This window comes from Ciconia boyciana, chromosome 9 (genome assembly GCF_034638445.1).
Source record: "Ciconia boyciana chromosome 9, ASM3463844v1, whole genome shotgun sequence".
NCBI classification, from domain to species: Eukaryota; Metazoa; Chordata; class Aves; order Ciconiiformes; family Ciconiidae; genus Ciconia; species Ciconia boyciana.
The window spans coordinates 14,632,228-14,644,708 of record NC_132942.1 but is presented as its reverse complement, the minus strand read 5'-3'; the positions used below and the strand labels follow the sequence as shown (position 1 = coordinate 14,644,708).

The 12,481-nt window shown below is 37.1% G+C and overlaps 1 long non-coding RNA gene across 1 annotated transcript in view; it reads left to right on the top strand.

Moving 5' to 3' along the window:
- LOC140656953 (uncharacterized) overlaps positions 1–2,845 on the top strand; it is a 33,410-nt gene extending 30,565 nt beyond the window's left edge. Inside the window, exon 3 of the long non-coding RNA XR_012044179.1 lies at positions 2,488–2,845. This is a non-coding gene — a long non-coding RNA (uncharacterized lncRNA). The remainder of the gene's footprint in view (positions 1–2,487) is intronic.
- The last annotated feature ends 9,636 nt before the right edge of the window (positions 2,846–12,481 follow it).

Genomic DNA, 12,481 nt, shown 5'->3' with positions numbered 1-12,481 from the left:
CGTAAGCCTAGTTCTGTATTTTGATATTGAAATTCAGGGGAATGCTTACTAAATAGCAGGCTTATTAATGTCTAACAGCATGCATTGGAAAAGGCTTTATTTGCCTAACTCCGTTCCAAATGCACTGCAGAAAAAGTTTGCCTACAAGTTGAGCATGTGGATATCTGTACAGGTGACAAATACTTTGGAAAACAACATTAATCAGCTGAAATCTAAGAGGCATTTGCTTCTGTCCTTAAACTCCTTGGCCTGGAACAGACTGCATTGGAAATCACTCAGACCGAAGTCTTGAACTGATAGGGAGTTTGTGTGAACACAGTTACTGTACTGTGCAAATCTGTTTCAACGTCCATCATTTAAAGGATCAGCATAAATTTAATTTCTATCAAGCTGCTCTTGTGTTCAATAGTGACCAGTTCATAAAGTGATTTTAGAAGGCAGGACTGCTGATGAATGTGCATTTTTAAAAGCCTCCAGCCAGTGTCAAACATATTAAGAACTACAGCTAGTCCTTTTTACCACAAGGATAACTTCCAAGATTGATATTCCTTATTTGACACAGTGTAATCTGCACATACACCCAGAGGAGAGCTGAATTCTTAAAATCAGTTGTTTCTTCTTTGTATTTAAGTATATTAGTGATGTTGATTAGATGTCAAAGCTTGGACAGTTTGTTCTCTAATGCTGTGAACTTGGCAACATTTCTAGCAGAGAGTGGCATTTCAGCTTATTTCATTATTTAGACAGGGAAAGCAGAAGAAAAATCTTAACCTTTTAAAAATAAATTTGAATAACATTCTGAAATTTGCAAAAGGCCATCAGACCCTGCACCTGCTGTGTTGACCTCTGCTGACCCCTTCTGAGAGAGGAAAATGCACTTAGGTCACAAAAAAGAACATAGAGTATTAAATAATTTAAGTGGGCAAGTTTACTATTCTAAAACAAGCCAAATTCTGCACTTTCTCCCTAAAAGAAAACAAAGCAGCAAATCTTTTAGCATAACTGAAAGTAATAGTAAAGGAAAATTAAGACAATTTTCTTACTAGAAGGTAGCAAGCCTTCTCCTTGTTGCTGCGTACTAGCAAAGCTTTACCAACTTGGGTAGTGCAATGCCAGTTTTTTTACCATCTGAGAAGCTGGCTTGGCAATGGAACACAATGAATCATCAATTCAAGGCTCTCCCATCAACATAGGGAGATTCCTTAAAATGCCTAAATACACAAAGACTTCCTTCAGTGTACACACCTAAGTAGTAGTTTGTATTTAGGTTCACATTTAGGGCTTGATGATCTTACTCCCTTCTCAGGCAACTGGACTATTTTTCTGATGAACTGTAGTAGGCTTTGTCTCTGTATCCATGAAATAGCCAAACTGGACTGAGGAGAATGCTGAGTGAGGCTAAATGATGTAGAAATTGATTGTCATATTTTGCACTTTTCTTATAATTTAATATGTTAAATTGTTAAGTCATTAGACTAAGACCACTTCAAAACTTCTGTCTAATGAAATTATTTTGATTTACATACCAACTGTCTCTGTCTGAGAGCAGTAGTTATGCATTTACCAATGTGATAATCTAATTCTTCAGGCTGAAACAATTTTTTTTCAAATTTGTATGCTATGTTTGCTTTTCATCCAAATATGTGAAAATAAGTGATTAAGTGGAAAACAGAACTACCCACAGATAATAGTCTTTAGACAGCAGAACATAGCTTAGCAGCAAGTTAACTTCTTGAATCATTTAACACAGATTCCATATATAAAGATGTTGTTCCTTTATTTTATTCTATTTCAGACACGAAAAGTAGGAATGCAGATTTCAAAGTTGTGTATGACAGCTCACAGATGCAGATGGTTTGTAACTAATTTTAGGCTGCACTTTCCATGCAGATTAACAGATTCTAATGTTAGAATCTTCACGATACATGAAGAGTTGTCTTGAGAAGCAGAAGTTATTTATAAAGATGTCGGTCTGCTTTGGATGGAAAACTGCAAATGCATTATCTTTTCTCCATACTGGTACCAACATGCTATGAAACAAGATGTTGCAATACCAATGCCACCAATCTGTATGTCATTGAACACCTGTTTTTTACATGGTCTGTTTGAAGATTAATTGCCTATTTTGCAGCAAAAGCTTCTGGTCGGGAAAACCCAGTTAGAACACCATTTTTCTAGATCATTACCCTTAATGTAACCACATATACAACACAATGATTATTGAGTAACCACATTTAAATACTGCCATTTCCAAGTAAAAGAAAAAAACCCCACAAGTATTCTATATTCACTGTCATAGCTACAACTGACTGCTAAGGAAGTGTCTTTGCCTTTAATCCACCCCAGTTAAAGCTGAGGTACAAATTTTAAGAAAGTTGCAAGCTAAACACAAAGATCATTAGCAACTTCAGAACATTTTACCCCCAAAATACCAACATCTGGGGGGAAAACTGGGCAAATTATTATTTTATGTTTTCCATTTTGCAGATGCAGCATATGTATAAATGATATCTTGGTTGCAGAAGATTTTTCAGTGCCAAAAGTCTGAGAAGATGATAGGACTGAGATAAGAACTTAAGGTATGTTTGATCAGAAACAACTGTGAAGATTTCAGAGCTTACAAAGCAAATGCAGTGATTTTCTTGGTCCTGTCCTTTAAACTTTTTCCCACAGGAAAACTTTTGCAGCCTCAATCAACTCCACAAGCAGCAGGTGTCTGTGCATGTACAAAAATCTTAACATGAGCAACTTATCAGAATGTAATCTCCACCTGAATGCTGGGAACTGTACAGCTTTGCAAAGCAGAGCAGCACCAAATGGAAGAAGAGCACATGAAGCATTTTTATTTGTGTACACCTAACTGAAACTTTTATTTTGTTTTGTATTTAGGCCAAGCACAAGAGAAGCAAGCCTATCTTACCTGCAATGTAACATACTATATTAGTGTGATCACTGTGCCAGAAATGACCAATTTTTCTTTTACAATATTACCCCTACAAGTTGGCTGCCAAAAAAAGGTTAAAATTTTGACAATCTTCTGCTCAAATTTGTGTAAAATCTATGTTGCATATACCTACCAGCTAACACCACTACGTACAGTGGTGACTGAGTGTTTTTTTGTATGTGATGCCATATATATTAAATATCTTTGATAAATAAGTTGTTGTCCTCTACATTTAATAAAGACATGCAAATACTGAAGTTCCTTGTTTGTCCTTTTCTTCTGTGTTCAGGTCTAGATAGTTATACAACATTGCACATCTCTAGTAAAGCACTTTATAAATGGCCAGAAAGCAGTCAAATGGACCCTCATTTAAAAAGATATATATTTTCCCCTACTGGTAAAACAACAGGTTCAGCACAGCTTGTGTTTTTATTGTGTGGTGGGTTAAGCTTGGCCTATGGCCATACCACCCTGAGAATGGCCAGCTAGTTCAATTGTAGAGCATAGAACTCTTATTAATTTCAGTGTTGTGGGTTTGGCACAGTATTGGGTGCCAGGTAAATGATAGCAGTGGGGTGACCTTGGCCAACTGCCAGATGCTCACCCAGACACTCCCTCACTCTCCCTTCTCAACATGATGGGAGGAGAAAGTAAGAGGAAAAAGCTTGTGGGTCAAGACAAAGACAAGGAAATCACTTACCAATTACCATCACAGGAAAACAGACTTAATTTGGGGAAAATTAGTTTAACTTATAATAAAGTCAGATGGCAAGAAACAAAAACAAAATTAAAACAACAGCTTTCCCCAACCTGTCTCCCAGGCTGAACTTCACTCCATTCCCAACTCCTATATGCCCCTCCAAGAGCAGGGCAGGAGGATGGGGAATGGGGGGCTGCAGTCAGTCCATAACAGCTCCTCTCTGTTGCTCTCTCCTCCTCACACTTTACCCTGCTTCTGTGTGGGGGTCTCTCCACAGGTCCTTCAGGGCATACCCACCCGCTCCAACATGGTCTTTCCACACACTACAGGAGAATATTTACGACTGGAGCACCTCCTCCTTCTCTCACCTTGGTGGTCTCAGGGCCATTTCTCACACTTTTCCTCACTCCACACTGCCATGCAGCATTTTGCCCTTTCTTAAATACATTTTCATAGAGGTGCCACCAGCTTGGCTGATTGGTTCAGCTGTGCCCTGCGGTGGGGCTGTAGTGGAGCTGGCTGGAACCAGCCGGAACTGGCCAGAACCGGCCGTGTCTGGCACAGGGCAGTCTTGTCCTGTCCTCACAGAGGTGCCTGTGGCCCCCCCACTGCCAACATCGGGACACAACACCCAATACATACAGACAGGAATTACATTATAAAGTTAAAAAATGGTTATATGAGAATGTTGCCTGTATCAGAAGGAGAGTGGAATCAAAGTCTCAGGTAATCCATTGTTATTGTATGCTATTTATTGAATCTGTCTATTTTTCATAACTATGTGACAATTACAAAGTAAAGCACAAGCGTGGTTTTGAAATCCAATGTGTACCTTTATATTAGGTTTCCTGTTGTAAACTCCTTTTATGAGCATTGTAGTAATCTCATTGTGTCTAAAGGGTGAAGAAAAAGCTTCACTAGTTTCTCATTAAAGAATTAATTCAAGCTGGATACTTTTTAAAAATTTATTTCCTTGTTTGTCTTCCTGACCCTAAGATGTTCAGTCATTTATATTAAATGAACTTTGCTGTGGACCTCTGTGTCAAACCAGCGCTATGGTGTCAAATTGCGAATATGAAAGATTATCATCTTTGCTACTACACGATATTGCAATTAAAGTAATCTTCAGCTGTTAGTTGCTTTTTCTTATCAAATGGAAACATGACATTTCAGAGGCTGTTAATTTCCAGTCTTTTCTGCCATGTTCTTTCTCTAATGCTGTGGTAAGTCAGAAGCATGGCAGGAAATTTATGCCCACAGGCCTGGTTCGAAGGTTAGACTCAACCTCAATGAAGTTCCTAAATCATGGGAAAAGTTTTTATTAAATTTGGGCTATTATTCAGCATGGAAATTCAGCGAGTAGGTTAGGACAGTCTACTGAGTGCAACTGCAAGCACCTGAGGTAGAGGAGAACTGCCAAAAGTGAGTCTCTCCTTTTCTGCTTAAGTCTCTGGCATGCAAGCTAGATGTCAAACAGTTGCAAGAAACAGTGACCATATTCTGCTCAAGGTGCAGTACTAGGCTCATAAGAAGCTTTACTGTCATAAAGGGAAGTGTAACGGCTCTAGTGTTGAGGAGCAGCTGTGTGGCCTCTTTTGGATTGCACTGTTGGACTTAGTGCCCATATTTTGCTTAAGTCCTGTCTTAAATCCTGTTTCTAGGATACAGGCTGATTCCTCTCTCTGTAAGAGTCAGGGCCAATGAGAACATGGTAATTTAGCTAAGTAGAAGGTTCTGGGTTTGATAAGTGGCACAGCTGAAAGTGGGATAGATAATAAATGAAAACTAATTATGTTCAAACTGCAATTGGGCCAGCAATTGTTTTAATTTATAAAAAAATAAATGAGTAGCAAAGTATTTGTTTTGTGGGAGGCACTTTGTAGATCATTAGAGTAAGAGTTTACAGAAGGACAGGAATTTAGCAGGTAAGGGCTTTTTTTTTTGTAAAAGAGTAGAAAACAAAATGAATATCTAGTTAGTCATTGCTATTTCAGCTTTTTCTTTCTAGCTGTTTCATCTGTTTTCAGGCAAAAATGTTTTTCTACTTTATAAATTCATTAGTAAAGAAAAAAAAAGTTAGAAGCTGTTTTCTGAAAAGCAGAGTGTATTGCCGAATGGATAGGTTTTGAAATGCCAAGTTTGACCATAGAGAAAGAAAAATAAGCTCAATTTGCTAATAGTGTGCACCTGATAGGAGAGTTTTAACCCTTCATTTATTAAATCAGAATGGAAGTAATGGTTTCTATTTCACTCAGTTTAATCATGTGATTTTTTTTTTTCTTTGGTTCAGCATATGTTATCAAGGCTAGCAGGCCAAATTGTCTGTGGTCTAGTAGTAGAGTTTTTTGAGCCTTACTCTGATGATTAAGGAGAAAAATGAAGCCTGTTTATCAATAGAGTCCCTTTACACTGGAGTCTGTTCTTTCTACAACCAAGATCTATGGACTCATGATTTTTAGGATTTAGAGGTTACTGTTAATAAGAAATATGTGGGGAAAGCATCTAATGGCTTTTGCATTCTGGATACTGCTGATGTTTAGAAATGAATAGTACTGTTTAGAAATGAAAAATGTATTAAATCTTTGACTTTTTAACAAAAACTTCTAGGGCCCCTTAGACTAACTAAGGGTATATGGGAGGAAAATATTCCAATTTTGCTGAAAGTTGTGCTGTTTCATGTGAGATAATTGAAGAGAGCTGTTGTTATTTCTAGTGTCAATGGCTTAGCGTCGAAATAATCAATGTATTTTGGAATGGCAGTCATAGAATCAATAGACAAATGAACGGTATTTTATTTGTGAATTAAATGTTTACCTTTGAACTAGACTCTGTAGAGTCTAGTTTTTTTCCTCAGTAGAGCAAATATAACAGTAGGTCTGACTGATAAAGTAAGTTCAAATAGTATCACTTCTATCTTTTATTTTTAATATTTCATAGGTAGATATAGCTGTTATCCTATCTCGGCAACCACACTGTCTTTAGCTTCTGGAGATTTATAAGGTATGACCCAATACGAATATTTTATCAGTCTAAATCAAACTTCATTCTTTTTTAATTTAAATGTTATGAGTGTGTTGATTGTAGAGCCCCTCAAATGGACTATAATACCACAAAGATGAATGAGAACATTTATAAAAGCTTCAGCTAGCTACTGTGTTTATAAAGTACTTCAAAGTAAATGCAAGTGACCTACATACCATAGCAAAACATCAGTTCAACTACCAAATTGTACAATGAATAAAACCAGAAATCTAATATGGATTTTTTAAAGCCAGAATAGAAGCTACTTAAAAAAAGAGACTTCCAATGCTTCAGGTGGTAAAAGGGTACATCTGGTTTTGAACTGGCCTATCTATTCATAATAAGTTCATCTGAAGAGACTGAGCATCCACTAGATCAACTGAGTTATTTTTGTAACTTACATGAGTGTTTATAAGACTAGTAGCATTCTAAGCTTACAGGTTTGAATATTGGCAAAGTAAATATGGATTTGCATGTGTTAAGATTTATGTTGTTTATGAAAAATTACATGTCACAAATCTTTGCCTGCTACAGTATGCCTTGCAGTGTCCAAATGCTAAAAGTGTTTCTAGGTGGTAAGTAGTTTCTTGACTGAAACAAGAAACTGACTGTTGTGGTTTAGCCCAGGTAGGCAATTAAGTACCACACAGCCCCTCACTCACTCTCCCCTCCAGTGGGATGGGGAGAGAATCGGAAGAGCAAAGTAAGAAAACTCATGGGTTGAGATAAGAACAGTTTAATAATTGGAACAACAACAACAACAAATTGTAATGAGAAGGAAAACAACAAGAGAGCGAGAGAGGAACAAAACCCAGGGGGAAAAAAAAAAAAACAAACTGATACAACCGCTCACCACCCACCAACCGATGCCCATCCAGTCCCCGAGCAGTGATCGCTGTCCCCCGGCCAACTGCCCCCAGTTTATATACTGAGCATGACGTCATATGGTATGGAATAGCCCTTTGGCCAGTTTGGATCAACTATCCTGGCTGTGTCCCCTCCCAGTTGCTTGTGCAGCTGGCAGAGCATGGGAAGCTGAAAAGTCCCTGACTAGTGTAAGCATTACTCAGCAACACCTAAAACATCAGTGTGTTATCAACGTTATTCTCATACTAAAATCCAAAACACAGCACTATACCAGCTACTAGGAAGAAAAGTAACTCTATCCATCCCAGCTGAAACCAGGACACTGACATTAACTTCCTCTGTTGTAATGGGCCTAAAAGTTCCCTTTGTGTCAAAAACCAAACCCAATTGATATAGTATATCAGATATCAACTAAATGTAGCAACCTGTCCAGGATCACTTAATGGAATAGACCACAATGACCTTTGTGCTTCTGGAAAGTAAAAGGAAACGGGTGAAGAAAAGACATATACAACGTGCCAGTGATGGATATCTGTCTGCAAGCATTGTTGCTGTTGGATTATAGGGTGTTCCCTCTTTCTTCATTGTTGGAAACAAAAAAAGGATGTGAAAACCAGTTGATCTCTCCTCTCAAATCCCCATGTCACCTTATTCTTCTATTCTGGGTGTTTTCTTCTGAAAATGTGCTGTGTCTTAGAAAGTACTGTTCTTTCTAACATATTGTACAAATTGTAAGTAATGCAAATGGTTCCAATCTAAGGAACAAAAAAGTGAAAAGTGCTCACTTTTCCAGTAGTTAATGACTGAAACCAATTTTTTTCTCAAATACTGAGTTCATAAATTGAACTGGCTTATATCGGTGTATAGCAAGATGTCTAAGCATACGTACAAAGGATGTTAAACTTTTGGTCTTGAGTATTATTAGTGACAACTGTTTGACTCAGGACAGTATTTATCATTGCTTCTTTGAGGTCCAGATATTGATTCCTTGCATCCTACATTGGCATAATGTGTATTGTTTCTTCAGATATTTTCCAAAAATCTTTTAACTGCACGAAATCTTTCTCATGGTATTCCAGAAGGAAAAGCAGAATAGAAGATTTTTAAGACAAGTAAATTATGTTTGTTGTAAAGCACAATAAGAGCTACGCTATCATTAGCGGCATTAACACCTTGAGTTTTTCAGAAAAGGGTTGAATCTTCTGAAAATGAAGATTGAAAAGGTAAGCTTCACTGATTGCTACAAAGAGCTCTGCAGACAGTGTCAAACAATAGTTCTGTGACAGCTAGTTGTTTGATTCTGAGTCACTCATTTCTTTTCTCTGTGGAGGTAAACTTGACAGCTCAGCTGTTCTTATTAGCAGGGCAAAAGGCTCTGGAAAAATCCATAACTATATGCAATTATCTTCTATCCTGTCCTTGTGCATCTCTTGCTCTAGTTTATTTAAGTTTTTGATAGAACTGATTTTTCCTAGTCTCTAACCTGTTTTATACACAAGTTCCTTAGTTCATTCAAAATCTGACAAAATAGCCTAATATTTAAACAAGGTTTATTTTACCAGTTGTTGTTATTAGTCAGCATTACTACCAATTTCTGTTCTAGAATTCAGTCCATCTAAAACATTCCTCCTGATAAAAAGCAAATTTTAGGATATGCTTTTCAACACATTTAAAGCTTATTTTGCTACTCCATTTATTCCTATAATTTGCTAAACTCTGTCTAGCTAATGCATGGTTAGTGGTTATCCCAAAAATGCATATATACACAAATGAGTCTTAATTTGACATCCCAATTGTTCTTAAAAGCAGGAAAGAAAGGTAACTAAGATTTGCAGTGTAACTGGAACACTAACAATGTTGAGCTCTGTTTGGACACAAGAGGGGAAGGGAATCCCAAAATGGAAAGCCTTTCACAGAGTCCCTCATATCATGTGTTGTACTAGATGGTCTGTACTACATGTGATGTATCTGGTTGAAACTGCTAAAATGTTTCGCCAAACTTCATACATCAGGATATAAACAACTAAAGTCAAGTACTTGCTGAGTCAAAGCTGAGTTGGACCTTTTAAGAAATAAGTTTAAAACAGTTTTAAAACTGTTCATTAAGGCTGGATAGCTAGTGAATCTTGTTGCTATCATCTTGTCTGTATTTCTGTTTCTCTTTAGAAATAAGGATTGTTTGCTTCAAATAATATATCTTACAGTTAATTTGCAGAAAAAGTTTGGATTTTTTTCCCAAATGTGTCTGTCAGAGCTGTAACTAGATATGACATTTTCGAGCAGTACTGTAATACAATAGAGCATGTTAACAATTATAATGGTCTCTTTGCTTATATGGACTTGGCTATATGATGAATAATTTTTTTTAATTTTAGCTGAAATATGAGATAGAATAAAAATCATGTGGAATGATAAAGTATCTGTTTTACCAGTCTACATTAAGCTAGTAGGAATCTTGTCTGCATAACATCAGTAATAAAACTTAAGTAATATGGTATTAAAAATTTGCATGCATACACATATATGGAACTCATTGACTACAGCTGCATTACCTTTTAATTATGCAAGGGTAACAGCATGTAGTCAGCTTTTAATTCTTCAATGTCTTTTCTTTGATTAACCCCCCAGATTATCAGTGGGAGCCTATGACGAGAACATGAAAAGCACTAAAACTCATGGTTTTCTTCAGGTGACATATCATGGTTCTGGACAGAAAGACTAAACAGCTGTGTTAGGTTTTTTGAATGGTTTGAGGCCTATGGGAATCATACTTCAGAATTACAGTAACTGCTAGAATGTCTTTCTTTTGGCCCAACACCTTTGTGTCTAGATGATCTGACACCTGGGTTATGAGGACCTTAAGAATCAACAGCTAATCTGCTGAAACTGATGCAAAATGGGCTATAGCGTTGTGTCCGCCTCAAATTATGATTGTGTAAATTATTAGAAATTCTCATCCAACATGAGGAACATGTTACCACAGAAACAGTGAAGCTATCAAAGGACCTCTGAATGGAAGGCGTTGCTTTTACTTTTACCTCTCAGTAAAAGCCCTTAGTTGACTGTGTATTTGTTTTAGGGTGAGCCATGAATTTTATCTGCAAGGGACAGAACTGCTCTAGTTAATTCAAGTTAAATAGTAGGAAAATCGTTTCCCTTTACAGTTACCTTTCACCTACTCCTTTCCTCAAAATGCCAAAAACCCAAGGAGCTGCTGCTGGGTCCCATTCTTTCCTTAATGGATTGCGGTATTTCTTAACTTTACCCATTGTGGTGTGAATCCTAATTTATGTTCTTAAAAAAAAAAACAACAAAAAAAACCAAACCAAAACCAAACCCTTCAGCAATTGCTAAAACTTTGTTGCTTCACACACAAACTCAGTGTCAGCAACTTTTCAGAGGCGGCAGGCGCCTTAATATAATGAGACGCTTGCTGCATGCTTCTGCTTTAAGTGACATTGAATTGCTGGGATATTGGCAAACCTGTCCAGTAGACATTCAGCTTGTCTTCCTCTGGTTCTAGTTCACTTCACTTACGCTGAGTCCTCTATTTTCTGTTGTCATTTGAGAATTTCCTATTCAATGAAAACCTCCTTTTGAGACTAATTAAAAACAAACTAGACATTTTCTTTGAAGCAAAAGCACTATAAAGAACTGCACTATCTCATTAGTAATAAAGAAATGTCTACCTTGCCCACTGAGTTTTTTTGCAGCTAATCTTAGTATAGTTGTAATATTTAACAACTGTATATACTGAAGATTGCTTTCTCATTATTCTCCATACTGGAGAATTTTCTTTACATACATCATTCCATACCCATAATTACTGCTGTTGTGGTAAAGTGATGAACAAGTGCCTGACAATTACAAGTCTGAAATGAACCCCTTCTCATTTCTTACACTAATTTAATATACACGAATAGATTAACATACAAATTATTTTTGTAGTCACATTCTGAGTTCTTTTTGATGCCATTATACTGCATGGTATAGATGCAGAGTATTTGCAGGTACAGTGGGGATAGGCTACAGTCTAGATGTGGTACATAACCATAGATTTCTTTGTCTTGTGTCTGAGTGTCTCATATCCTTTACTTTTTCTGTCTCTTAAATTAGGGAGGCTCTTGAAATCTTGTTTTACACAGAGACCTGTGACAAAAAATAATTACTTTGACTAACGTCACACAAGACTCTGCAGGGGGATGATGCTCAGCTTTCTTGTATTGCAGACCAAACTGCTTTACTTCCATTGTCTCTGCTCCAAAGGTAAAGCTCCTTGTAACAGTGAGACAAGAGGAGAGCTATAGTATGTGTATAGGGCTCTATGAAACAAGTCGTCATAATCTGTTGTTCATTCCAATCTTTCTGTTTGCAGTGCATTCCTTCCCCTGGCCATTAGTCTAAAATTACTTGTTCCTTTTGACAACATTCCACCAGTGCTTGCTTCTGATGATTGTAAGACAGTTTATACAGCCTTTCTGAGAAGGAATTTTATCAATTTTCTGTCTCTGGCTGCTGGAGACATGTTACTGCTACATGTGCCAGCTAGTATTTCTTAGCAGAGAGAAAATCTACATGAGGGAAAGAGGGTTTCATAGCTAGTTAAAAGTAACAAAAATAAATAGGAATGGTCAATTTTTGAGGGAGAGGAAACTTCTGAAGCCCTGCAACATCTCCTGTGTTACTAGATCCCTGAATCATTAGACACAGAGTAAACAATGAAGTTGCACATTTTACTCTACCTAAATTATTCAGCATAGTTAAAATGAAAATGCTGCAAAAAATTTCAGAGAGACTTTGAGAGACCAAGCAATAAGCTTTAGTCAACAATAGTTGGGTGATAAACTTGGAGAAATCCTTAAGTATGCATCAAGATGGGCTGTAAATTCCTGGTTACCAATCAGAACAAAGATCCTCATGATGCAGTATATAGCATGCTTGACCAGTAC